The sequence below is a fragment of the Eurosta solidaginis genome, chromosome 5, assembly GCF_040869045.1.
Source record: "Eurosta solidaginis isolate ZX-2024a chromosome 5, ASM4086904v1, whole genome shotgun sequence".
Taxonomy (NCBI): Eukaryota; Metazoa; Arthropoda; class Insecta; order Diptera; family Tephritidae; genus Eurosta; species Eurosta solidaginis.
In genome coordinates, this window is record NC_090323.1 from 120920661 (window position 1) to 120946312 (window position 25652).

Here is a 25652-nt window from a genome sequence, read left to right on the forward strand (position 1 = left end):
CTCCACCAGTCAGTGTCCAAAACGGACATCATAGTGAAAGTGATCCGGAGAATTGATAAAGCTGCAAGGAAAAGAAAGGACTATCCGGCGATCTATAATAAAGGAGTTACGGCTATATAATATGAAGGATTATAGAGTAAGAAAAATTTTATATTTGTATTAATAAAAATGTTGAATATTTGAAAGAATGGGAAATGTTCAAAACAAGCCTAAGTATTTCAGGCTAAAATATTGTGACTATTGTGGTGGGGAACATGATATTTTGAAATGTCCTAAATTATGTAGGAAAAAATAAATAAATCAAATTAAATCTGAAATTGATAATTTAAAATGGAAAATAGGCCAGATGTTAGTGATAATTTTGAATTTACTCCTGAGGAATTTGATAATGAAATAAATAAAATTATTGAAGGTTTTGAACCTGTGGAAGGTGGTCCTGTTTTAATACCGTGTTGTACCCCAGAGTTATCTCCTGATGAATGTGATGAAATAATGAAAATTTTGGAAAAATTGGAACAAGAAAATAGTGGTGAAACTTTAATTTAAATAATTTTTAGAAAAGAAAGAAAAAATGGCAAATGATAATGCCTTAAGTGTCGATTTAATCAGTAGATTAATCGCAGATAGTACTATTTCCTTAAGACAGGAAATTGATCGGTTGCGTTCTCAATTGGAGTCTAATACACCAAGTGCTACTGACTATACGGCAGAAACAATAGATGAGAATGTTCAATGTCAGGAATCTCTTGACATAATAAAATCTTTGCCAGAATTTTCAGGAAAATTTAATTCCTATGTCAGTTGGCGTGAAGCAGCTCATAACGCTATGAGCTTATATGTTAAGAAGAGTAGAAGATACTTTGCTGCTCTGACTATCTTGAGAAATAAAATAAACCATGATGCCAATGATATTTTAACAAATCATGGCACAGTTTTAAATTTTGATGCGATAATTGCACGTTTGGATTTTGCCTATTCAGACAAACGTCCCATTCATATAATTGAACAGGAATTGAGTGTCTTGCGTCAAGGCTCAATGACTGTAATTGAATATTATAATTTAGTCAACAAGAAGTTGACATTACTAATAAATAAAACAATAATGACGCATGGTAATGGTGCAGAGATAACTAAACAATTGAATAAAAAGAATAGGGATCAGGCCCTTCGAATATTTATTACAGGATTAAACTTGCCATTGAGAGATATCATATTCTCATTGAATCCTCAGGACTTGCCAGATGCTTTGGCAAAGGCTCAAGAACTTGAGTCTAATAATCAAAGAATTAGGTTTGCACAAAATTTTGCAAACGAAAAATCAAAATTGAAGCAAGATCATACAAGTAATAATTTACACTTTCCTCAGCGAACAAATTCCCCAAGAAACCCACAATACGTTAATACTAAATCTAAACCCATGGACGTAGATCCATCCACCTCTAGAATGTTTAATAGAAACTATAATTACAGAGGTCAACAAAATACAAATTTACAAAATATTAAGCCAGTAACGGCTAACGTAAATACAAATTCGAATGGGTTTCAAGCTCAAAGTACACATGGAGTAAAGCGACCAAGGGATAGCAATAATAGTTTCCGGCCGCAAGAAAAAAATCAAAGGGTAAATAATCTAAATGAGGATTATTTTTTAGAAGAAGAGGGGAGGTTCTCCCCTACATCACAGTCCGAGATGACAGAATAAATAAAAAATTTAAAACTCTTGTCGATACAGGAGCCACTTCTTGCTACATAAAGCAAGGAGTATATGAAGATAGAAATGAATTAGCCATTTACAAAAGAGTAAAAACGGTGAATGGTTTTTCAATAATAAAATATTATCATGTAATTCGTTTGTTTGGAGTAGAACAGGTTTTCTATGAGATAGATAACTTGGAATCAGATCTGCTCCTGGGATATAATTTTTTGAAAAAAATAGAAGCGCATATTGACTTGCGCAAAGGAAAAATAATTTATAAAAATATAGATGATAAAGATAATGTGAAAAGAAGCATTAATATTAACTTTCGTAATGATAGTGTTGCATATCTGAACCCCTTGGGACAAGAAAGTCCTAAGGCTCCTGCCGAAGTTTTTACCGGCAAAACAAAAAAAGAAAGTAAAACAAAAAAAGAAAGTGAAACAAAAAAGGCAAATAAGCCTATTAAAAGTAAAAAATTAAACCCCTTGGGATTAAAAAGTCCTAAGGCGCCCGCCGAAGAAAATACCGGCAATAAGAAAGAAGAATGTGTAGGAGAGTGTGAAATATTAAACCCCTTGGGATTAAAAAATCCTAAGGCGCCCGCCGAAGTTAATTCCGGCAAAACCAAATTAAAAAATCTTAAAAAGGCAAAAACGCCTAACATATGTGACGAATTAAACCCCTTGGGACGAAATAGTCCTAAGGCGCCCGCCGAAGTAATTACCGGCAATAAGATAGGAAAATGTGTAAGAAATAGTGAAATATTAAACCCCTTGGGATGCGAAAATCCTAAGGCGCCAGCCGTAGAAAATACTGGCAAAATAAAAAATAAATTCGAAAATCAAAATTTGAACAAGGTACAAAGGCCTTTTAGAAATTCAAAAAATGAAATAAATCCTAAAAAGGATATGCAAAATATTGTGGAACAAAAATTTTCTACAAAGCCAGCCGATGATTTTACCGGCAACATTATATTAAACAAATATTTTATTTCGTTAGGACAAAAGGATCCTAAATTACAAAAAGAGGAATTTATGGGAAACTCATTTGATAATTGTTCTATAATAACTGAAAAAGATTCAGAAATAGCTGCAGTGCTCAGTGATAGGAATAATGACAATGAAGAATTGTCAAATTTTAAAAAATATGTGAGAAATAAAAATAGTGAAGAAAATTTTGAAACATTAAAGATTGAAAGTCAAAATGAGAACCTTTCGGAATTCAAAACGCAGATAAAAGAAAAAATTGCTAAAATACATTCAAGAATAAATACAAGATTTCCGTTTATGACCAACGTAAGGGCAGAAATAAGAACCAAAAATTATTGAACCCATATGGAGTAGGCAATACCCATATCCTTTGTCAGTAAATTCATTCGTTAATAAAGAAACTAATAAAATGTTGAATGAAAACATAATAAGACCTAGTAAAAGCCCATATAATTCACCGATTTGGGTTGTACCCAAAAAAGGAACAAATGATGATGGCTCACCCAAACTTAGAATGGTCATCGATTATAAAAAGATTAATGAACATACCATTTCTGATCGTTATCCAATTCCGGATACTAACATAATTTTATCAAATTTGGGTAAATCAAAATATTTCTCAAGCATTGATTTGGAATCAGGTTTTCATCAAATATTAATGTCGGAAAATGACATAGAAAAAACTGCTTTCTCCGTAAATAATGGAAAATATGAATTTTTGCGAATGCCATTCGGTCTGAAAAATGCACCTAGAATTTTTCAAAGAGCAATGGATGATATATTGCGTGAACATATAGGAAAGATTTGCCATGTTTACATGGATGACATAATTATTTTTTCAGAAAATATAACACAACATTTGCGAGATCTAGAAATAGTGACGGAAGTTTTGAGGAAAGCAAATATGAAAATTTCACTTGAAAAATCAAAGTTTTTTGAAAAGGAAATAGAGTTTTTAGGATATATGATAGCACAAAATGTTATTAAAACAGACCCCAACAAAATAAGATTGATTTTAAATTACCCGATACCGGAAAATTTACGAGAACTAAGAGGATTTTTGGGAATTGCAGGATATTATCGCAAGTTTGTTAAAGATTTTGCAACAATAGCGAAACCATTGAGTAGATACTTATCCGGAGAAAATGGAAGGGTTTCCAGAAATAAGTCGAAAAAGTTTGAAATAAATTTGGATCAAAATGCGATTCAAGCATTTAGTAAATTAAAAAAACATTTGGCGTCAGAAATGGAATTGACGCAACCGGATTATTCAAAGGTTTTTGTTATTACTACCGATGCCTCTAATGTAGCAATAGGCGCTGTGCTCTCACAGGAAGGTAGACCAATCACTTTTGTTTCCAAAACTCTTAATAAAACAGAAAGAAATTACGCAACAAATGAAAAAGAATTATTTGCCATTGTTTGGGCACTAAAGACTATTAGAAATTATTTATATGGTGTCACTAATCTGGAAATTCATACTGATCATCAACCATTGACATTTGCTTTGTCACCTCGTAACCCTAATCCGAAAATGAAAAGATGGCACGCATTTATAGAGGAGTTGGCTCCAAAATTTATTTATAGGCCTGGTAGAACCAATCTTGTAGCAGACGCATTGTCACGTCTTGAATTATACAATATGTCCGATGATCCACAGGATTCGCAGAGTAACGAATCACAACATTCCGCACAAAGTAGTGAGAGTATTAGAATTCAAGAAACAAAAAAACCTGTAAACCAATTTAAACAACAGATAATTTTGTATAAAAACAGATTCACAATTCATGTATTAATTGAAAATTTTGGAAATAAAAGGCATTTAATAGAATATGATACAGTGGAAAATTTGCTAACCATTTTAAAAGAATTTATTCAACCAAAATTGGTAACCGCAATTCACTGTGCAATAGAGGATTTATATGAAATCCAAGAACCCTTAAAACAAACCTTTCAAAACAAATTTGTTTATACAAGTCTTTTTCCGATGGATATTATTAATAGGGAAGATCAGTCTGGAATAATTGAACAAACTCATAATAGAGCTCATCGTAACTTTAATGAAAACATAAAACAAATAGAAAAATTGTACTATTGGCCAGAAATGAGAAAAAGGATGAAAGAATACATTCGTAATTGCACAATATGTAATAAAAATAAATATGATCGTCATCCAAAAAGAATACCAATAGGCAAAGCTCCAATTCCAGAAGCAGAAGGAGAACAGCTTCACTTAGATATTTTTTACGCGCAGAAGTTGAAATTCATAACATGCGTAGATGCTTATTCAAAATTTTTAGTAATGAAACATATAGAAGACAAACCTAATGTGGAGGAAAAGGTTTTGGAATTACTGCAAACTTTTACAGATGTTAAACGAATAACTTTGGATAATGAACCAAGTTTCACAACGCCAACATTTAAATCTCTGATGCAACGATTAAATATCGAAATTTTTTTTTGTGATCCCCGACACAGTATAACCAATGGGCAAATAGAAAGGGTTCATTCGACAATAATAGAAATAGCTAGATGTATAAAAGAAGAATACAGTATAGTTAGTGATTTAGAAACAATTATTAGAGCGGCACAACAGTACAATGTAACGATACATTCAGTAACTAATTTTAAACCAAAAGAGGTTCTCTATAACAAGGTGAATCATGAAAATTTACCAATAAAACTTAGGCAGGCACAGGATAAAATGTTAACAACTCATAATAGAAATAGAGTTGAAAAACAATATTGCCCAGGACAAATCATTTATGAAAAAATTATAGGAGAAAGAAATAAGTTGAAGCCTAGATATAAAAAACAGCAGGTTAAGGAAAATTTAGAAAATAAAATAATAATTAACAATAGAGATAGAATCATACATAAGGATAATATAAAATCATAATTATTCGTAGATATTCAAAATGATATTGTTCATGATTGCATTCCTGCTCGGCTCAATAGTCGCCGACATCGTGGATTATACCCGACAAAATTACGTACTGATTGAGAATGGAGACGTTTCCATATATGAAGATTATGGAGATATTTTTCACATTACAAATTTAACATATTTAGAGGAAATCATAAAAGAAGAAAAACGAGATTTTGTTAATCATCCAATTCCATATAATGACAACAATAAAATTAACAGCTTAGACGCTGAATCAGAAATTTTAATAATTAAAACTTTGTTAGGACAACTTAGACAAAATTCCTTTAGGCAGAAAAGAGGGATAAATGAGTTGGGAACAATTTGGAAATGGATAGCAGGAACTCCAGATCATGATGATTTTGTAAAAATTAATGACAAATTAAATGAATTAGTCGAAAATAATAATAAGCAATTTACTACAAATTCAGAAATGTTTAAGGTAATCACAGAATTAACAAATACAGTAAATAAAATGAAAGGAGACACATTTGCTAGAGCGTTAAAAATTAAAAGATATCAGTACATTAAGCAAGAACTTCAAAATTTAATAAATACCATCACTTTCGGAAAAATAGGAATTTTAAACCCAGTAATCCTTCACTTAAATGAGTTAAAAAACATAACAAACCATCAACATGGTTTAATGTCAATTACAGATTTAATGGATATATCAGAATTCAAAATAGTTCAAAAAACAGATATAATTGTATTATATATAAAATATCCGAAAATAAAATTTACTTGTAAATATTATGAAGCTAGAGCTATAGCACAGATAGATGGTAAGCTTATAATAGACAAAAATATAATAAATTGTAATAATGAATTTTTTAATGTACAGGATTGCAAAATGGAAATTACAAATACTTATTGTAAATTAAATAAAGAAACCACATGTTTATCACAACTTTTAAATGAAAAACAAGGAAAATGTAAAAAAATTAAAGAACGAAATAATAAAATTGAAATAATTAAACAGGGAGTTATTTTAGTTTCAGGAGAAAATTATGTTCAGAATCAAAATTTAACAGGAACATACTTAATTACTTTCGAAAATCAAACAATAATTAATAACAAAACTTATGTAAATGTTGAAACAAAAATATGGAATTATTTAAAACATAATAATGTAAATAATTTTGAAATTTTAGAATATATTGAATCAACTAATGAACAACTGAAATTTGAAAATATAAATCTTTTAAATAAGCGAAATGGAGATATCAAAAAACATTCATTTTTTTTGTATATTTTTGTGCCTTTTTGCATAATTTTGATAATTTACTTATGCGGAAGATTGCTAAAATCAGGTAAAATTAAAAAGCAAAACGTAGATTCAGAATTGCATAAAATCACTTATAATGTCATTTTGGACAAAATAAATAATTTAACTGAATCCGGGACGATTCATCTTAGAGAGGGGGGAGTTACCGGCAGCCTCCACACACAAACCTTACCATAACTGTAAACAAAATTGATCTTTCCAATCAATTCATGCTGCGAACTGAAATCGCTTCTTAAGAAAGCACAAGCTCGCCTCTTTGTTATTGCAGCTGCAAATGGTAAACAATTTGATCTTGAATCAATGATTCAAGCTACCCAAAAATAGTTTTATGATTCATATTTGTTATTGTACGAATACAAAGTATCCTGATTTGTTTACTTGATCAAATACTGGCGCATCGATTCAGATGTAGCTTAACTAGAGTCTTGATGGAATTTTCCATCAAATAGAAATTGATATCTTTATTTCAAGGCCAAGGTATTTCACAATATGATGAAATTAGAATGTAAGCAAGCATTGTAATCCTATAAATAAGAGCAAAATGCAAATAGAGTTTTAGTTTTTGAGTAACCTTCAACATACTTGAATAAACTCGGTCTCAAGGCCTAAAATAAAAAGTATTTTTTAAAAGGTTGAGCCAAAGGCCACAACCTTAATTTGCACGTATGTACATACCTAGAAGGAATAGCACAAAACTTCAATAGGAATTTAGTGTTTGAGATATTTCCATTAGATTACTGGAATTATTTAAGCAAATTTCGTTGGTTCACATAATTTTTTTTAATTTTTCTTCTTCTGCTCGATCTTTGCTTTTTGTCGAATACCTACTGGTCATGAAGATGCCGCACAGTGGGGTAATTGATGGCCATTTTGGAGTTTAATTCAAAAATTTTATTTCGCAAGGCATAAATTCTTTTAGTACCGAATAAAGGTAAATGAAATTCTGCATCACGAGGTAAATATATTTGTCCAGAAATGTACCGTTTTCTTGCAATGTGCTCTCAAATTTGAGACTTTTTCCTTTTTGTGCGCGCAGTGCGATAAACGTGAAATAAACTTTGCATTTTTCAAAGTGTTTATAGCTTTTGTTTTTAAATAAATCAAAAAGATCAATAGAACCTTCTTGTTCAGGTATCTGAGCAATAAAAAGTGATCTTGTAATTTTATTTTTACGTTTCTAAGTATTTTAATTAATTTTTTTTTTTCATAAAGCGTAAAAAAACGTGTTTTTGGCTATAGTATACATATAGTGATGCAAGTAGGATCGACCAAAATTGATTTCATTTAAAAAACTTTGACAATCATAGTTTCATTCTGTAAAAAAAAAAGCTGCGCTATTGCTGCGCACTTTTACAGAATATCGATTTATATGATATAACCTCACATAGGTTGAAATATATAGAAATTCTCGAGAGGGAATAAAATATTACAAGTGCAAATTATAAACCAAACAAAATAGAAGTCAACATTGTTGTTGTTTTCAGTGGTTGCTCGATTACTTCTTATTTCCTTACATATGACATAACTATGTTTCAATGACGAAATGTAATAATTTACATATAAATGTATATACCTTTGTACGCAGATTTATAAAACTATATCTAAGTTTAACAATTTTATTTATAATAGGTTAAAATTTTGTTATTCAGCTGTCAAAGGGTGTATGTGAAACCATAAAGATTGACATTGCATATTTTTGTGTTAATTGTGATTCTTGTTATTGTTTATTGTGTTACCTACTATTTTTTTTAGTAAATTAAAGCTGGACTCGATTAGATTTTCTCTCGATATAATCGATATTTTTTTGAGAAAAGAATAATCGATGCATAAAAACAACCTATGACCAACTATGTGATCCAGAATATTTCGGAGCAGACCATCTTCATTGCATAGATCGGTTCTCCAAAATATCGAGTCGAGTCCTGCACTTATAGTAAATGTCATGCGTACTGAATAAAATAATAACAGTGATAGGCCTAAATATGTTTATTTTTTTTTTTATATGACCGATTTCAAATACTATTTGGGTTACACGTCAAAGCCTCTATAATATAATGAAAAACTCTGGCTGCGATCAATTTACAGATAAATTTAACTTTTTATGTGAAAAAGTTAAAGGGCGCGTGAGACCATCAGATGAAAATGTAATTGAGTTCAATGATAAGCTAAGACATTTCATCTCTGAGTTCAAAATTCGTTGGAACAGGTCCTTTAGACACGAAGATCGTTTTTTGAAAGTAAACAAAAGCTGGCTTGAATCGTCAATAGGTTTTTTGCATTCAAGGCAAAGTAAACGTGGTCGGAAAGAAGTCTCATTTGATGTATCGTGTGAGAAAACGAAGAAAAGGAAAGTCCGAGTTTTAAGAGACGAAACGCCCTTGTCTGTATTAGCTTATGCTACTCAAATGAGCTTAAGATTTGCAGGAAAGACTGATGCATCTAAAGTTGTCAAGGAAATAATTAGCTCACCTTCGAGAGCAACAAAATATCGCCAATTTGCTGCGAAAACAACCACACATTCAACACAAATGTCTAAAGAAGAAGCGCTATCAATTTTAGTTGAAGCTAAGTTATCTCGACAACAATACAATATTATAAGTAAATCTTGTCCAGAAAGATATCCTTGCTATACTTATGTGCAGTCTGCAAAACAAAAATGTTATCCTAACAATGAAGGTATTCAAATAAGCGAAACTTCAGCACAAGTGCGCTTGCAAGCACTTTTAGATCAGCGTTTGATTTTGGTAAGCCAAAAAATTATTGAAACATTAAACGAAGAGGAAATGTTGCGACTTTGTCTGTGCTCTAAATGGGGGTTCGATGGAAGCTCTGGCCATACATCCTATAAGCAAAGGTGCCTCGAGCCAGATGCATGCGATTCATCAGTTTTTATTACCTGTCTTGTTACACTATGGCTAACTTGTGGAAGCAAAATTATCTGGCAAAATCCTAGACCTGCATCTACTAGATTTTGTAGACCATTAAAAATAGAATTTATTAAAGAGTCATCAGATGTTTCTCAAAATGAAAAAGATAGAATTCATAGGAAAATACAAGGTCTTTTTCATTCGGTTGTGTTTCATATTGATAAATATTTAAAAATTAAGCACGATTTGATTTTGACTATGGTTGATGGAAAAGTATGCAACGCCTTAACCGAAACAACAGCCACGCAAAAATGTTACTTATGTGGCGCAACCTCTAAAGAATTCAATGAAATCGACAATATGATAAAACGGGCTGTCAAAACAGAAAACCTACAATTTGGTCTTTCCATACTTCACGGTTGGATTCGGTTTTTTGAATATTTGCTGGATGTTTCTTAACAATAACTTATATATGTTAAGGAAAAAGATATATACAATGTTGAGACATTACAACTGAGTAAAGTAATTTCCTATGTTCTCTTCCGGAAGATGATGATGAAGAAGGAAGTATTGTCAAAAAAATATAAAGATTATTAAGATAATAATACAAATTATGTTTAATTTGTAATTTAAGATGATCAGAACTTTAACAAATTATTAGTTAACATATAAATTATTTTTAAGAGGAACGACTAAAGTTTTACTTTTTTCGATCTGTACTAATGATATTAAACTCGATAAAAAAAAATTTCACTAAACTATTTGCGGACTTTTCTTTTTTTTACTTCATTCGGTACAAAAAATGATTTATTCTGCATAAAACCACTTACCATTCCATAAAGAAAGAACAATAACAAATAAAACAAAACAAGTTGTGGCAAATTTTTTATGAGTCTGTCACGCTCGTGTGTTTATTGCATGAAACTTAAAAAAAGGCGAACCTTATGATTGGTGTATTATTTTGACCATGTCTTCTTTGTTTGCCATTGGTAACTTCTTTTGATGGTTGCGTACAGTCAAAAATAGCGCTTGCTGCTGCTCTTCGGATTTTGACATTGTATTGTTAAGACTTTGAACGAGTGCGACTCCACGTTCAGCGGGATCGTTCACAACTTTTAAATTTGCTATAATTTTTTTAAGTGTTTCATAGTTGTCAGTTTTTGGCCAGTATCTTGCATTTAAACTTAAGAAACTTATATCCTCAATTCCAAGTATTTTAAAAAAGTTTTTGCTGTTAGCAGAAACGAAGTTTTCTAACTTAAGGGTTTTAATGCTATTCATATTTATTTCAGCCCGTGCCTTTCTATTACTAATCAATTTGTCTTCTTGAGTGGATCCATCAGCATTTAATATTTTAGCAATTTTGTTTTTTGTTGCAACACATACTTGTTCATCAAATAACGAAAGGCAGATGGCTTCCTCTGATAAGTACCACAAGTGACGACAAAATTTGTTTAAAGCAGCATCACTAATCTCACTATCAATACTTTTATAAGCATGCAGCTTTTTCAAAAATATCAGGCCGTTTCGCGGTGCTTCGATTGTAACTGGCGCATTGTACCATCCAAACACATATACAGTTGCAACAAACATACTAATTCGCTTAACGTAATTTCTTTCATTATCACACATGGCAAATTCGTTGCGAAAAATATAAATCTTTAGTGCGTAAATAGCCTATGCCACCCATCTTGCGCAGTGCATAGCTCCAGGAAGCCTAAACTTTGGTTTTTTCAAAATACCTGTAAAAACAAGAACCAAATCCAAGAGCTCCTTATAATCGTCACGCGGTTGAACCAGGAGTAGCTTTTCGGAAACAAATTGGTTGTCTTCGTGGCAATTATGTGTTATGTATGTAGCCACATCTGGATCACTTGATCCACTCTCAAAATTATTTTTGTCTAAATTGCCCCACGATTCTTTGAATCGTTTGAAAATAGAGGGCTCTGGACCAGCAGATGGACCAAAACATACGGAAAAGGAAGCCTCTATTACGAGCTCAAATACGTGATGCCGACAAGCAAAAAATAGCAAGTCTCTTTTTAATTTATTTTGTAGACTAACGCAGGCCCCATTCTTCAGTCCTGTATTAGAACTTGTTGTATCAAAACACATAACACGGGTCAAATCTGCGATATTCCACTCAATTAAATGTTCAAAAAGTGCTTTGCTCATTTGGTCACCTGTTCCGCGGTTCAGTGCTGGTATACCTAACAGCAGTTTATCTCCGGTTGCAGTTGATACCACAATTGGCAGTCTTTCAACTTTTTTGATACCTTAAAAATTATGAAATATGTGTAGCAGCTGCAATGTTAAATATTATAACTATTACATACCATTGCCTGCTGGTAACAGTTTACCATCCCAGTGAAGCGTGAGTGGACCGACTGGTTTAAAATCTAATCGGATTTTATTTGCTTCCGCTAGACGTGTTGTTTGCCGTGTTCGACGAATTGAAGAATAGCTAACCGGCTGATTCGATGCACTGTTCCCCAACGCTTCAGTTATTACTGGAAGAAGCATTGCGGCTTTTCTATTACTAACTTTAACTCTGTCTAAAGTAAGAGCAACATTTGGGGTTAGAATCTTTTTAGAAGGTGCTTTGTTCTTTAGTTTGAAGTATTTTGAAGGAGCGAACTCAGCTTCGCGGTTTGTATCACTACAAATACTTAACGACGGAGACAAAGATGATTGCCTTAATTCATTGGTGCTTGCCTTGATGTCACACAGATCAACATTTACACTGTCTTCAGTAATAGAATCATATACTCTCTCTTGCAATGTTGTTGTTTGTATTTTCCTGTTTCGGACATTCTATTTTTGTTCTTTTTTAACTTTGACCAGGCTTTGAAAAGTTTAAGCACATCACCAACTACTCGGTTTTTCGCTCGTGTTGGTACTCCCAATTTAAAACATAGTTGCAGAACATCTTTCGTTGTATTTTTTTTTTAAATGATAGAAACCGAACAAGGATAGCACATGACTTTGCGCTGGTAAGGTTCTGTTTGGTAACTTTGAAATCACTTTACCGACTAACCACATTATGCAATTCAAAATTGTTCACAACGCGTCTTTAAAAAATTTACTTTTTCCACGAATAAACATATGGAGAATGAAATTTGTCTTTCAAACAAGAACGTTATGTGAAGGCCAACAATTCTGTGGTGTTTAAAGTACAATGGAAAAGCACAACTTTAATAAGAACAAGTACTACCCGAAAGTCATCGACCAACTACACTACCACGAGAAGATTTTGTTTTATTTGTTGTTGTTTTTTTTATGGAATGGTTTTGTACTTGTAACATACATAGTTGTGAAAAAATATGGAATCAACAGGGCGTATGAGTGATGCTAATGAGGTGATTTTTTTAAATTGATGATTTTGGTCCTTAATGATACGAGCGGCTATAAAAATGATTTTTAACGTAGTCTTTGAAGGATTTAGTATGCGTTTGCTGGGTAAAAAAAAAAAGAACATTGCAACTACCAATTGCTTCAAAGACAAAATATGCTAATTAACTAGTTAATACAAGTGATTATTAATAACCTATAGGATTTTTTTTTATCCCATTCCTCCACTACATTATTATGCAATATATTTGCAAAGTTTCAGCCACATCCATAAGGAAATGATTAAATATGATTACTTTTCTAAAGGATTGCTTCTAAAATTCTCATTTTCTGAAAAATATAAAGTGGCGTTGAGCGACCTCGAAATGTCCTTCAAAAAAGTCCAAATTTTAACAGGGGGCTATTTTTCCAGCTATCTTCAAGAATCCGAACGTTCTCTATGAAAATTCCAAAATTTTTTACTTTTGAATCACCCTAATGAATCACCACATGTACCCCAGACACAATTATTTGAAAGTGCTATAAATGATTTTATTCTCGCTTGGCGTTCGTAACGTAACTTTTGTTTATGATTTGGATTTGCGATTTCGTGTACACCTAAAGTTTGAATTATTTATATGTTCGAAGAACTTAGACTAGAGATAGTATAAACAAATTTCTCTGTTATAAATAAAACTATTTCGTATGTAACGATATTGAATTCCAAAAATATACAATGAATAAAGTGTAAAGTGGTTTAAAACTATGTGATCTCAGGCGCTGATTGTTATACTAGGTTGGGACGGCAGAAGTGTTGTACTCTCGTATAATGGTTGGGAAGGGAGAGAGCGGAGAAATAATAACATCTGAGTCTCTATGATGCAGTGCCCTTCTTGTCGTTCTGTTGTCGTCTTGTTTCGCTACAATTTACGTTCCCCGTAGGAAACAATTTTCTATGCGTCCGTCCGCTTAACTGGTATTCTGTGTTGTCTGTGATTATTGTCCGATGTGTAATTTGCTGTTGTTTATATTAGGATTTTATATAAGAAGAAAATCAAGTGCATGAAAATTATGTTTATGTATGTATGCAGTGTGAATAGTTATACAAGTATCCACCCCAGCCGAAGAGCTTAGACCAGGTCCAACTAGCATGCACGCCCGTATAACCTTGCATTGCCGCTATAACATCTAGCGAACCGACATGGTACATTACATAAAATTGGCGCCCAACTAGGGGCCCTCGCTTTCGCGGGTACCCGAATAAAGTTTTATCTGTTTATCAGTGTAAGGGATGACAGTGTGTTGGAATTAGGTTAAAATGCGCAGGCCGTTTTCTTAACCACATTCATTCGTACCTTGACGAACAATTTCTCACTGGGGTGATTGACCTCATTTGCTTCTCTTTTGGAATAGAGTTGAAGTAACATGTTTGTTACACTCTACCATTGAATTGCTTCTGAATTTCAATCTTCTCAAACTGTTATACCTTGGTAAACATTTGTATGACTTTTGATAGGTTGAGTGTTTACAATCAATAACAGTCAGCAACGATCTGGCACACAAATGTTTTTATTTTAATGGCGAAGCAGACGAGAAGAAGGAAACCTGATAGCCTCTTGAAATCAGCGCGGGATCACATAGAAATACCAGGAATTTTATGAGAAAAATTTTGCTGAAAGATTTTTTTTGCAGTTAAAGAAGAAAGATTTGATGAATGATATTTTTTTAAATGCTTTACATAACGTTTATATTTTTTTTGCGCAAATAAATTTGGATCAAACACTGTTGGTTGAATCTATGAAGTGATAATTCACGGAAAGTCAAATTTTCTGGGCAAACAAGACCCTTTGTACTAATTACTTTGTGGGTACTTTTTTTGTGGATTTTAAGCTGATTGAGTTTTGTTGTGATTAATAAAATGCCTGTTTATCGCAGTGATGAAAATTTAGAAGTAGAGGATGCACAAGATTCATTGTGTACCATTTGCCATGAAACTGTGTTGGATTCTGACATGGTAATTACTCCTTGTCAGCACAGATTTCATGGAGAATGTATAGCAAGGTGGGAGTATAGTAGCAATTCTTGTCCACTTTGTCGCAGACAAATTGATAGTAATTCTATGACCAATCACGGTGGACAAAATATATCTCTAGAACCCATATCAGAACCCATTTCTATGGGGGGACGAATCACTCATAGACGTTTAGCAGTGTCAGACACGGCTTCACTAGAACATGGTGAAGTTAATAACACAGGGGATTCGAGCATATCGTGTCGACAAAATCGTAATTCTCGCATTAACCGATGGAACCAAAATAGACTGACCCAACAAAATGATCTTGACCATATAGAGGAAGTAGTAGAAACTGTAGTACGTCGACAACAAGAATTAGTAACACGCGATATTCAAAATACCATTGAAAGGTTATTAACAAATTCTTTAGAAGGTAATTTTTCAGCGTTGAACCTAAATCAGTCACAACCTCGCGATGACTTACCCAGTCAGGGCAGGACAGCTGTTAATTTACAAAATAGTAGGGTAGGACAAGCTTCCGCTGATCCGACACCTTACAACACAGAAGCTACGCGTACACGTTCTGCTCGATCGCAAAGCGCAGAAACGTTTTTATCAGCAGGTGGAATTGCTAAGATAATTTCAAATTGGAAATTAGTTTTTGATGGTTCTTCCCAGGGCATATCTGTTAGCGAATTTATCTATAGGGTGAACGCATTAACAACGTCATCATTACGTGGCGACTTTGATGCCCTTTGCCAAAACGCACATATTTTGTTTGAGGGTAAGGCCAAAAATTGGTTTTGGCGATACCATCGCGCTAATGGGGTATTTGAATGGTTTTCACTCTGTGATGCTCTGAAAAGAAACTTTAGGGACATTCGTACAGATTTTGACATTAAAGAAACTATTCGCAACAGGAAACAAAAACCGAATGAGTCTTTTGAAAAATTTCTAGAAGAGGTATTATGTCTGTGTGATTCACTAAGCACTCCGTTGTCTGAAAGAGAACTCGTGGAAACTTTAATACAAAATCTCAAACCTGATGTACGACTAGAATCATTACATTTCGACATTTCCTCTCTTAACGAGTTACGTCGTGCGTGTCTAAGACGCGAAAATTTCTTTGACACTGTGCAGGGTGCACAAAAAGTTCCTTTTAAGCAATTTCGAGTTCCTAGCAGACAAATTTCGGAAGTCGAACACGTTGATATTAATGAGGAAGTTAACAGCGCTTCCGATGAAATATCAGCAGTATCAGATTTAGCCAATAGGAAGTGTTGGAATTGTGACGAGGTGGGACACAATTACAAACAATGCATTAACCGCGGCGTGTATTTTGCTATGGGTGCGGGTTAATAGCATTCTTTTTACCAACTTGTCCAAATTGCAACAAGTCGGGAAACGCGCTACGGGATGTTTGCAATAACAACCGCAAACATCCGAAACCTCTGCAAGCGCAGAGCCAGAATTAGTACAAGTTTTAAGACCACCAAATGTGACAAAAGATTTATCGGATTTATCACGAGCACATCCTATCAAACCTTTTCATGAACGTCTTAAGGAATATAAAACTAGGCGCGAACAGATTTTTAAGCATACGCGTTCAGCACTTAGAGCTAAAGGCTTTTGGAAAGAGATAGGTGTTAAACGTAACCAATTATTATCGAGCATCATTTGTAAGCCAGGAGATGTTAGACCATATGCAGCTATTCGTATTATGAGCTTCAACATGCTTGGGTTATTAGACTCTGGGGCTTCAATAAGTTGTATAGGTGGAAAATTAGCTGAGGAAGTAATAAATAAGAAATATGAGTTGGGATTTAAACCACTGACAACTTTTGCACGAACCGCAGACGGTACAAGGCAAAATGTAGAAGGTGTTGCTGAGTTACTGACTACTTACAAGCAAGATACAAAACCCGTAGAATTATATATCATATCCATTTTCCTGTCTCACCAGCCATTGAAAAATTGATGGGAGTAGAAATTGAGAGCATGTTAAAACTAGGAGTAATTGAAGCGTCAAGCAGTGCGTGGTCTTCACCTGTAGTGCTTGTGAGAAAACCAGGAAAGGTTAGATTATGCTTAGAGAGTCGTAAAGTTAACGAAGTAACACGTAAAGACGCGTATCCATTACCTCATATAGACGGTATTTTGAGCCGGTTACCTCGTGCGGAATTTATTACTAGTTTGGATCTAAAAGACGCATTCTGGATTCCTCTAGAGGCAAAGTCGCGCGAATTGACAGCTTTTACAGTTCCCAATCATCCTCTGTATCAATTTAAAGTGATGCCGTTTGGCTTGTGCAACGCTCCTCAAACGATGTGTCGCTTGATGGATAAGGTAATTCCATACAACCTGAAAGAACGGGTATTTGTGTATTTGGACGATCTTCTAATAGTCTCAGAAGATTTTGCATTGCATGTTGAGTTATTACAAGAAGTTGCATTATTGATACGTAAGGCAGGGCTTACTATAAATGTCGGCAAGAGTAAATTTTGTTTAAAAGAAGTAAAATATCTAGGATACCTTGTGGGTAATGGAACACTTAAAGTAGACCCATCAAAAGTTTCGGCTATAGTAGATTTTCAACAACCTCAATCAGTGCGACAGCTGCGCCGCTTCTTAGGAATGGCAGGCTGGTATCGACGCTTTATAGCAAACTTTGCAGACGTACTGCTAAAAAAGAATAAATCTTTTGATTGGACCGAACAAGCACAAGAATCTTTTGACATATTAAAACAGCGACTAACCTCAGCACCGTTTCTAGCTAACCCTGATTTCACAAAACCGTTTATTATACAGTGCGACACAAGCCAAAACGGAGTAGGAGCAGTACTCCCACAGTTAAATGAGAATGAAGACGAAGTTCCCATCGCTTATATGTCCCAAAAATTGAACAAAGCCCAGCGGAACTATTCTGTCACTGAGCAAGAATGTTTGGCAGCAGTTTTAGCTGTGAAGAAATTTCGGTCGTACGTGGAAGGACAAGAGTTCAAAATAATAACAGATCATGCGAGTTTACGATGGCTGATGAATCAATCAGATCTAAGTGGTCGGTTAGCACGATGGGCTCTTAAGCTGCAAGCATTCAAGTTTAGTATTGAACACCGTAAAGGCACTAATAATGTAGTACCGGATGCTCTTTCGCGAGCGTTCGAAGTCAACATAGCCGATTTAAATGCATACTATGTACCTATCATTGACCTTTCTTCCTCAGCTTTTAGTGAGTCTAACTACGCGGATCTTCGGAACTAGATCTTGGTAAATAAAGATAAGTACCCGTACGGAATACTACACAGGAGATGTAGAACAACAGGAGTCGTCTTGGAAGCTCGTTGTACCTGAAATCTTGAGAGATGATATTTTACGCAGCGCGCACGACCACCCCACGAGCTCACATGGTGGCATAGCGAAGACCGTTGAGCGTGTTAGACGATTTTTCTTTTGGCCAGGGCTTTTGCGCTCTGTGCGTGATTACGTAGGAAAATGTGTCACGTGTAAGAATACAAAGCATCCGACAAAAACACTGAGACCTCCGATGGGAAAATTTGTACCGACGGAACGCATTTTTCAAAGACTTTTTATAGATTTGATTGGTCCTTTTCCGAGGTCAAAGAACGGAAATATAGGTATTTTGATAGTTCTTGACCAATTATCCAAATTTACTTTTCTTTGCCCCTTGAAAAAGTTCACAACGACACCTATTGTCAACTTTCTTAAGGAACATGTGTTTGACGTATTTGGCGTACCAGAAGTTCTGGTAAGCGATAATGGCAGCCAGTTCAAATCTGGTGAGTTTGAGGCCTTTTTGACAAAATGTGGCATAAAGCATGTGTGTACCGCTGCGTACTCTCCGCAAAGTAATAGTTCGGAGCGCGTCAATCGCTCTATAAATGCAGCCCTTCGCGCTTACATCAAAGGTGCCTTGCGGAATTCAATTCACCAGTCGACATTAACTAATCCATATTTTGCTGTCTTCGGGCAACACATGATTACACACGGTGACAGTTACAAATTACTGCGTAATATTGGTATGCTAGAAGAAGGTCGTATCCAAAACATGGAACAAAAACATAACACCCTTTCCCTGATTCGTGACACTGTGCGTACTGGTATACAAAAATCATACAAGACAAACGAGAAAACCTATAACTTGAGGGCAAGACCAATTTCTTTCAAAGAGGGTCAATTGGTGTTGCGTAGAAATTTCGCTCAGAGCAATGCCAAATTAGCTCCTACGTTTCTCAAGGCGCGGGTTCGGAGTAAGCAAGGGACGTCATACTACATTCTGGAAGACGAAGCCGGAAAATTACTCGGTACATTCCACTGCAAAGACATTCAGGCAATTTACAACACAACGGAATATGGAAAGGACCTAGAAGGGCTCTGTAGGGGTTCACCTTTTCATGGTAGCACCCATTTTCTCAAATTCAAAGACGTAAGCAGGCTTTGATTTTGAATTTGTTTTTGTGATGTGTGCAAATATTATATCTGTGTTCTAACTATTTATTTTTGCCTGTACTGTAGCCTTTTCCTTCACTGCACTGCCAATTTAATTATGTGTCCGAACATATAAAGTAATATGACTATCACTACGTGAACGCATTTGACTCCACTGAACTGTGATAGCGTCTTTATTTTAAAACGAGCGAGGCGAACGGTTTTTGGGCAGACTCGGGGATTTTTGTTCGAGACGTTGATCGAGAGAGATGAAATATCAGAAGTATTTTTGTAAAAGCGGAAATTTCTAAAGGAACAATTAAAAGAAAACACTATTCGTTTGTGTAATTTATGGCACCTTAAATGAAGTTGATTAACTTCCATAAATCGTAAAAGAAAAGTGCAATAAAGAATAGTGATATTTTAGGCTATTATAGCAACAGCATTGTGAGGGTGCTCCGCTGAATTAATTAGTGGCTCACAATCAGCTAAATTTTAACGGCATCATATTGTTGCCTGGTTTGCGCTGACGGATGCGAGATTGTACTGGAAGAGGATTGGCGACACATTAAGTTCCGCTAAAAGTGATAGTCTCGTTCTGCTCACCAGTAATTTTTTTTCATAACCTTTATGCAACGGGTTAAGCATACCAGAGGAAATATATATATATATATATATTTCTGCTCATTGGCATACTGTGGAAGCTGCTTTGATCAGGGATACAACCAAACTCACCGGCGATACAAATTTGGGACATACGTGAATCCCGGCATTTGGAACAATTTTTTTTTTTCTGAAATCATTTCATATTTTATATGCATGTGCATAATTTAACATATAAATTTCTTTCATAAACTTATTAATTTTTTTATAAAGTAAAAGCGCATTGCGTAGTATGTTTAAAACCTAGTACAAAACTCACCTCTAAATTAGAGGTCGTTCTTACATTCATTCGTAAATTCATTCATAATTTTACCTAAATGTTTAAATATGTAAAGTGTCTAACAAGCGGATTGTAAAAGCGGGAATATATATCTACTCATTATCTACCATCAGCGAATTTCCATCGAGGACCAGGTGTTTGCGCAAACAACGGGCTGTCATCGCGGATTAAACAAGGTACGTAACACAAGAAAGAAAAAAAAAACCAGTGAATTTATAATTGGTAATTGTATGCACACATGCATGTACCCCAGACACACTTATTTTAAAGTGCCAACAGAGAATTTAAACACAATGAGAAGGCGTTTTTGCTAGATTCCAACTTTTTTGCATGTGAACACGTCTTGCACTTCACCACACACAATCCAATTTCAATGTTAACCAGTTAACAGCAGAAAATTCTCTGTCAACAGTTTCAGCTGGTGTATAAATACTCTGGATTTTCTCTTAATATGATTTCTTTGTGGGAATATACATAGGTATTTAGTAGGATTAATTAAATTTAAATTTTATTACTTGTAGCAATATATTTGCTTGTTTTATGATTTAATATGAATTTGAACTTAATTAATATAATAATAGCAATATATTTGCTTGTTTTATGTTGATGCAAATTGCAGAAATTTTGCTTATTTCTTTACAAACAAAAACCTATTCATATACCCAAAATATGCCCTTTCATGAAATGTATGTAAATTAATCATACATTTATGAATTATCCCATCCCTTTTTGTTAATAAATTAAAATGTTAGGAAAATGTATGCAAATTGAAATATGCATGCAAATAGTGTTTTGCCGACGGCATTTGCACACTTGGAATTTCTGTGCACACGAAATCCATTGCATTTTTATAAAACGTTAATTTGCATAAAATGTATGCATATTAACCATGAAGTATGAATTATTAATAAATTGAAAAATTGAAATAAATAAAATATTTGATAACAATTGAATTAATAAAAAATTATTTAGTTATTATTTGGACTATGGGTGGGAGGGGAGGTACCTATAAAGAAATTTCCTAAAGCATTTTATATGTGTTATTCAGTACAATGATGTAAGTACCTATGTACTTGAATATTTTCAAAGGCAGGTTTGATAAGCCAAGTCAAACTTAAATACATTTGACCTGCCTCAAATCAACCCTTAAATATGTAAATAAGACCAACAATACACAAAAGACATGTGCCTGTTGATCAGATGTTGAGCATTGTATCATTGAATATATATGATATATGTATGAAAATACAAACCAAAGCAAAAAATAATAATCAATAATACCAGAGAATTTAAACACAATGAGAAGGCGTTTTTGCTAGATTCCAACTTTTTTGCATGTGAACACGTCTTGCACTTCACCACACACAATCCAATTTCAATGTTAACCAGTTAACAGCAGAAAATTCTCTGTCAACAGTTTCAGCTGGTGTATAAATTCTCTGGATTTTCTCTTAATATGATTTCTTTGTGGGAATATACATAGGTATTTAGTAGGATTAATTAAATTTAAATTTTATTACTTGTAGCAATATATTTGCTTGTTTTATGATTTAATATGAATTTGAACTTAATTAATATAAGAATAGCAATATATTTGCTTGTTTTATGTTGATGCAAATTGCAGAAATTTTGCTTATTTCTTTACAAACAAAAACCTATTCATATACCCAAAATATGCCCTTTCATGAAATGTATGTAAATTAATCATACATTTATCAATTATCCCATCCCTTTTTGTTAATAAATTAAAATGTTAGGAAAATGTATGCAAATTGAAATATGCATGCAAATAGTGTTTTGCCGACGGCATTTGCACACTTGGAATTTCTGTGCACACGAAATCCATTGCATATTTATAAAACGTTAATTTGCATAAAATGTATGCATATTAACCATAAAGTATGAATTATTAATAAATTGAAAAATTGAAATAAATAAAATATTTGATAACAATTGAATTAATAAAAAATTATTTAGTTATTATTTGGACTATGGGTGGGAGGGGAGGTACCTATAAAGAAATTTCCTAAAGCATTTTATATGTGTTATTCAGTACAATGATGTAAGTACCTACGTACTTGAATATTTTCAAAGGCAGGTTTGATAAGCCAAGTCAAACTTAAATACATTTGACCTGCCTCAAATCAACCCTTAAATATGTAAATAAGACCAACAATACACAAAAGACATATGCCTGTTGATCAGATGTTGAGCATTGTATCATTGAATATATATGATATATGTATGGAAATACAAACCAAAAAAAAGTACAAATGTACATACATACATATATACATATTCAATAATACTCCAATTAAAGGCAGACATGTATAAAAAGCTTGGTCGCTTTGATGCTGTGGCAGTGTCTTAAGTTATTAATAAAACAACTTGTCGCTTTCCGCGTTATGAAGCGACCAAATCAATTATGGCAATCCGCGTATACGGCCATGTATATGTAAATGTCAATGCTCGTAGCAATTAGCCGACGAAATACAATAGGCACGAGCCAAATTATGTGTCGTCGGTGGTTAAAAGTGTTGCCGTTTATACCTTTAATAACTCACAGCTAAAAGGGGAATTTATTATAAAATTAAAATAAACGAATTTATTGCTCTTTTGCGAAATAATGTTATATTTCTTCGCAAAATTACTTTAATTTATTTCGCCGCTCCCATATATTAATTTTTATCTATGAAAATAATGTAAAATTCTTACTTTTACTACCATATTAGTACTTTCATACAAGCTTATAAATAGTTTGGTATTATTTCATAGGAAAAGTGCGGGGTTATGAAAGTAGTTATGCTCGTCATAATGAATACCCCCAATATGCATCGAAGTTGGAATTTATAAAATCGCAAAAATTTGTCTTTTGACGATTTTATCAAATGCCATGTTGCCGAATTGCAAAATGCCATGTTGCCGAATTCTATCACCAATTCGGACAACTTAAGAAGAAGCATTTATGAATGAAAAATCAAGAGGAAGCTAGTTTTCTGGATTTTGCGATTTACATACAAAACATGAGCATACATATGTACATATGTATGTGTGCTTGTGCGTATGGTTGGATGGTTGAAGTGAATTTTGTTTTGTTTGTCAACATGCGAATATAAAAATATTTCTTAGCTTACATATGAACATAGATTTGTACATATGCTTGTGCATAAGAATAGTTTTTGTAGGAAGTGGTTGATTGAAACAGTTTGTCTTTTATTTGAACATGTTAATGTACAAACATTTGTTAGCTTATGCATGGATATATTGGTATCAATGAAGTGGGTGGGAAATGGGGGTGTAGGCTGATCTTTAGTTTAGGAATATATGTGTGTACATATATACCAATCTAGGTTTGTTTATACCCACTCACCATTTAGGTGATTAAATTTTCAATTTCCCTACATATTAATATAATTTGATTACTCTTTCTGACAAAATAATGAGTTACCATACAATTGAACACAAGAAATAATCAAATATGAATACTTTAGATGATCAAACACTGAATATATTTTTTCAACCACATTTTGGAATCATATTTGAATCAAATGTGTTTACTTTAGGAGATCAAAAATTTATAATAGTTTTTAATTCAGCTTTCTGAATCTTTTTTGACTATATTTGTTGACTGAATAATGTATTTTATACTTGTCAAAATATTTCTTTACATCGGAGCTGCTCAACCCCTATACACTTGTAGCACTTTTGTTTTTGTTTTGCCCTGAATCATAGGCACAGATTCAAATTCACACTTTGAATATAAAAAAAAACAAGTAAGGACAGGACTGCCTTCGTCTGTGCCGAAGACTTCAACCTTCCAACCATCATAATTTATTTAAAAAAAATCAGAGAATTAAATTTGTAATATACTTGCTCTGATCAGAGAATTTTTTGGTAACAGACGAACAGAGAAAATCGTTAAGAGAATTTTCTGTTACGTCTTGCACCCTGTTAAGTTAACATGAATTTGGGGAATAGTGGTGAAGTGCAAGACGTGTCACATGCAAATGGATCGTAAGCTGTGGATGCCAAAAAAACGCCTTCTCATTGTGTTTAAATTCTCTGATAATACTCCAATTAAAGGCAGACATGTATAAAAAGCTTGGTCGCTTTAATGCTGTGGCAGTGTCTTAAGTTATTAATAAAACGACTTGTCGCTTTCCGCGTTATGAAGCGACCAAATCAATTATGGCAATCCGCGTATACGGCCATGTATATGTAAAAATCAATGCTCGTAGCAATTAGCCGACGAAATACAATAGGCACGAGCCAAATTATGTGTCGTCGGTGGTTAAAAGTGTTGCCGTTTATACCTTTAATAACTCACAGCTAAAAGGGGAATTTATTATAAAATTAAAATAAACGAATTTATTGCTCTTTTGCGAAATAATGTTATATTTCTTCGTAAAATTACTTTAATTTATTTCGCCGCTCCCATATATTAATTTTTATCTATGAAAATAATGTAAAATTCTTACTTTGTACTGACATGTGATAAACAAGTCAGCATATACAGTACGACGTCACAGTGCGAATTCGGGCCAGAAACGGGTAAAACACCACTCTTATGTAGCAACTGCAACACAGTTGCTGCAAATTTGGCTGCGTGACTGCGCGAACAATTTTTCGGCAGAATATGTAAGGGGGTTTCAAATAGCAAATAAAAATGTCCATATGCTGTGACAACTCGGCAATTCAGGATATGAGAAAATTATTTGCAATAATTTATATGAACAATGGATGGACATTTCTAGATTATATTGCTAATATGTTAGTGGACATTTACTAGGCAATATCTGTGCATGTTTATTTGCATTTTTTACTACCATATTAGTACTTTCATACAGGCTTATAAATAGTTTGGTATTATTTCAAAGGAAAAGTGCGGGGTTATGAAAGTAGTTATGCTCGTCATAATGAATACCCCCAATATGCATCGAAGTTGGAATTTATAAAATCGCAAAAATTTGTCTTTTGACGATTTTATCAAATGCCATGTTGCCGAATTGCAAAATTCTATCATCAATTTGGACAACTTAAGAAGAAGAATTTATGAATGAAAAATCAAGAGGAAGCTAGTTTTCAGGATTTTGTGATTTACATACAAAACATGAGCATACATATGTAAATATGTATGTGTGCTTGTGTGT

At 33.5% G+C, this 25652-nt stretch overlaps 1 protein-coding gene across 9 annotated transcripts in view; it reads left to right on the forward strand.

The window, feature by feature from the left end:
- Window positions 1-25652, forward strand: part of Mipp1 (Multiple inositol polyphosphate phosphatase 1) — a 1171163-nt gene that overhangs the window by 1024842 nt on the left and 120669 nt on the right. The window lies entirely within an intron of this gene.